The 4,841-nt window shown below is 37.8% G+C and overlaps 1 pseudogene; it reads right to left on the reverse strand.

Moving 5' to 3' along the window:
* Positions 1–1,739: 1,739 nt before the first annotated feature.
* On the reverse strand, positions 1,740–2,655 carry LOC127183641 (60 kDa heat shock protein, mitochondrial-like; annotated as a pseudogene).
* Between the last annotated feature and the right edge of the window lie 2,186 nt (positions 2,656–4,841).

The raw sequence follows: 4,841 nt of genomic DNA on the forward strand, positions 1-4,841 counted from the left end.
AATGAATATTATTTTTGTTTGACTATTCCAACCATTTTTCATCTTTCAGTAGCTGTTTTATTAACAAGGTCATGTTCTATAATTATAAAAGACATTTATCCCTCATGTCATTTCTCAATTCCTTTTCACTACTTATAATGACTTATTCAATTTATTAATATGAATTTCAGGTTTTACAACAGTGAATAATTGTTATTGTACTTACTTCATCCACTGAGTGTGTGGAAATTACATCTTTATAAAGGCCAAAATAGTGAAATATTTTAAAGTAACAAAAGATAGAGTTTAGATTTAACATACATTTACAAAGCATGTTAATAAAAGATATTTACATGATGTCTAATATTCAATTTGAAAACAAATTATTGCACTGTAGGTATATTTATATGATTCATTGCCTTCTTTTGACCTCTACCGGCACCTGGCACACAGTTGGTGCCCCGACATACATGTGAGGAAAACATTTATACACATAAAATAAATTATTATAAAAATAAATAATAATGTAATTTTTTAATACACATGGGTGTTTTGCCTGGGTGGATATCTATACAACATACATACCTGACGCCTATGATATGTAGCTGATCACCTAGGACTGAGGGCACAGAAAATTGTGAAGTGTCTCTTAAGTGCCGGAGAATAAACAGAAGATCATTCAGTGCTCCTTAACCACTGAGGTATCTTTCTATCCCCTAATATATCCTTTAAATGTTGGTTATATCCACTTACATATTCATTCTTGGCATTTATATTATTAATTAAAATGTGTTGGAATTATGCTGAAGGGATGTAAATTTAAATTTTATTAGTTTTTATACCATCGGCCCTTAAAACCATCATGTGCTTCTAATATCACAGCAATACTGAAGAAATGATTTCTATTGCTTCTTTGGCACTGTCATGCAAAAATAAATTACTTTTCTAGTATTTTAATTTGCATTTTCTTTATCACTAATGATGCAGATATTTGTTTTGAATATTCAGCTATAAACTACTGTCATGGGGTACTTTCAAACTGCTAAGAGTTCTAAGCTTTACATAAATTATCTCAGTTTTCTCAACTGTTGAAGACAGAGGTTACTCTTTCTCCAATTTAGTAATGGATAAATTGTGTCTAGTCACTCCCTCAAGGTTACACTGTGGGACCCAGGGCATCTGAGTCATGTTCTCAGACGCTATACCCCATTGACTTCCTCAACTGTGGAGAAATATACCCGTATTTCAATGTCATTCTTTTTTCTTTTCTTTTCTTTTTTTTTTTTTTTTTTTTTTTTAGTGAATTTATATAAAATTTTATTACACAAAGGTTGTCAATAATTGGATACTTCTCTATTTTGTATTCAATTATCCTCACTCTCCGCAGGAAGGCTGCTTCTCAGGTGGTGACACAGCCCTGCAATCCTGACTGTAACACTGCCTCAGTGGTTTGAGTTGATAGAAAGACACTGGCAAAATGGCTCTTGCACTCACTATCAGCAATGTACAAATGTCTTTATTGAAAAATACAAACTAAGTTATCTGTAGGCATGGACGACAGCAGTAAACCTTTGTATATTGTCAGTGGGAACCAGTAAGTGATGGTTACAGTGACCAGCCAGTCTTCTCTTCAGTCAGTTTCTTCAGATAGATTCTCTGAAGTTAGCGGTGAGGAACCTGGCTGGAACTTCCTGCCGCAGTTCACTGATAAGTTCAAGACAATATTTTAGGACTTAGAACATGCCACCTTCTCCACGCCCTCACATTCTACCCGTTGTGCCCATTCCAGGGTCCTTCTCTTCTTTAGGAATTTCTGTCACTACAGCTTGCACTGTAGGTAGCAAGCAGGCCACCCGAGCAGCAGCCAGTAAAGCAGTTCTTGCAGCCTTTGTTGGATCAATGATTCCCTTTTCCACCATGTTCACAACGTCTCTGAGCACAGCGTCATACCCAACCTCTGAGGAACTCTGAAGAATTTTCTCAAATACCAAAGATCCTTTAATACCTGCATTCTTAGCAATTGTCATAGGAGGAATTTTGAGAGCTCGTTTGATAATTTCTATACCTATTTTCTGACGACCATTAGCAGGCTTTAATGAATCCAAGGCTGGGATGCAGCGAATCAGAGCACAGCCCCCTCCTAGGGCAATGCGCTCCTGCAGCATTGAGAGCATCAGTAACTCTGTCTTTCTTCTCATTCAGTTCAGACTCACTTGTCCCTCCAACCTTCAGCACAGCTCCTCCATCTGAAAGTTTAACTAGTCACTCATTCAGCTTTTCCTTTTCATTTTCACTGGTTGTGATGAGTAGCTGCTCTGTGATTTCTTGGCTATGTTTTTCAATTTGAGCTTGTCACCTTTTCCTTTCAAAGGTGTCATCTTTGGTGACAATGACCTTTCCAACTTTTCCTTGAGCTTGAACATCTTCAAGATTTAGATTCAATCCCTCTTCTCCAAATACTGCACCACCAGTAGCAGTAGCCATATCTTTAAGCTGCTTTTTTTCCTATTGTACCCAATCCCTGGAGCTTTGACTGCAGCGACCTGAAGACCAAACTTTAGCCTGTCCAAAACCAGTGTGCTTAGAGCTTCTCCATCAATATCTGCAGCAATTATGACCAAGAGCATTAGCATTAGCAATAGCAGGAGTATGTACAATGGGCTGGACACTAGACATTCTTTATTCTTATTTATAATTTCAATAAAAAAATTATCCTTAAAATACAGAGAATGACATTTTAATATATAAATTGGTATTTAAAGATTTTCTTTGTTCATACCACAGACATGTTATTTTATTGTTTTATGTATTTATTGTTTCACAAGAGAATTTAAACAAGTTAGTATGTAAAATAGGTAGCATAGCACTTTGTGCTTCTTTTCTCAGATAATTTATAGTTTTTATCGTTGATAAATTAGAGTCCAATAGATCCTTTGTAAATAACCTTTCTAAATCTGCAGTTTGCAGGGTGCTGGAATTTATTCAGGAACAAAACTTTGCAAAATAAATATAGGCTATTTTAAAGTTAAAAGCATACTTCTGGATCTCAGTGCTCTAGTTAAATGGAAAATATTTATACATTATTAAATCTGTGACCATTGGTGCTGCTTTATGATCATTTTAAAGGTATAAAAAGATTGCAACAAATCACAGTCTAGGGGAAAGATAAATGTAATGGTGGTCTTCAGTTATTCCACAAGTTGGAAATAACACAATGGCTGGATTCAGCTACTCATTAACATGTTATCTCGCACTCAATTTACAATAGCATTCTGAGAGTTGGGGTTTACAGCACCCGATGTTTATCCAACATTAGAACTCCTGTTTGGGAAGAATAGACAGAAGCAAACTAGGTGTAAAAGGAAGTCATATCAAATTTCTTTTTATAATCCTGTCCTAGGTTGCTACAAGTAGTGCTTTGCTGAGTCATCTCTGTATGTCATTATACTTGTTTTCTCCATCTTGTCAGAATTTTCCCATCCCAAGCACAATCCCACTGCACAGAAGCTGTCATTGTCCTCACTGTTTATGTAAAGTTTTATTCCTTCCCTTTGTTTTCCTATCTTTCGCTTTTTGAAATACTCTGACACAATGTAGTACACATTCCATAATATACTTTGTGATTATATTTATGATATGACTGTCTCCTGCCACATGTAAAATGAAACGTAGTTCTTATTGATTCTTAAGCATATACTGAAAACCTAAAGTAGTGTTTTGGAATAAATTACTCATTACGGTAAATTAAAATCTGTACTTTGAGTAGATATTCAACATTGTACAAGTATTGGTATCTAAATAAGCTGAAAGATTTTTGTTTTGTTTTTATTTTGTTTTGCTTTTTATTTTATTATTGACTAATTTATTTAATCACTTTACAGCCTGATCCCAGCCTCCTCCTTCCTCTAATTCCAGTCCCATCCTATACCCATCACTTCCTCCTGTTCCCTGAGAAGGGAGGACTCCGTGGGTACCAACTTATGCTGCTGGCACATCAAGCCTAAGCAGGACTAAGCCAGGCAAGGCAGCCCAGCTATGGAAAAGGGATCAAAAGGCAGGCAACAGAGTTAGAGACAGGCCCTGCTATCATTGTTAGGGGACACACATGATAACTAAGGTACACAGGTGCTACATATGTGTAGGGAGTCTAAATCCAGCCCATACATGCGTTTTGGTTGGTGGTTCAGTCTCTGTGAACCTCCATGGCCATAGTAGTTGACTCTGTATTTCTTCTTGTGGTGTCCTTGATACCACTGGCTCTCTTTTTCCTCCTCTCACTCTTCCACAAGACTCCCCATGCTGGCCTATTGTTTGGCTGTCGGTTTCTGCATCTGTTTCCATCAGCTGCTGGATAAAACATCTAAGAAGACATATATGCTGGGCTCCTGTCTGCAAGCATAGCAGAGTATCATTAATAGTGTCAGGGGTTGGCTCTCTCCAGTCATTGGTTTCCCTTTCACTCAACCTCTGCTCTCTCTTTATCCCTATACTTCTCATAGGAAGGACACATTTTGGGTTGCAGATTTTTGTGGATGGGTTGGTGTTCCCCTCTCTCCACAGGAATTCCCACTTGGCTACAAGAAGTAGTGACTACTTTCAAGCTTCATATCTCCTGTTGCTAGGAGTCTCAGACAGGGTCACCGGCCCCTAGACTCAAGGAAGCCTCTTCTGTCCTGGAGATGTCTTCATACTGATTTTCGTTCTCTCTCACAGCATCCCGCAACTCCCCATGGCCCCCCCCAGCCCAAGCCAGGTCTCCCTGAATCCTGGTCTTTACCCTTGTTCTCCTCTGCCTAGTTCCCTCCTCTGCCCATCTACTTCAGATGGCTTTTTTATTTCCCATTCTGAATGAGATTAAGTGC

Source organism: Acomys russatus, chromosome 31, assembly GCF_903995435.1.
Source record: "Acomys russatus chromosome 31, mAcoRus1.1, whole genome shotgun sequence".
In the NCBI taxonomy this organism is placed as follows: Eukaryota; Metazoa; Chordata; class Mammalia; order Rodentia; family Muridae; genus Acomys; species Acomys russatus.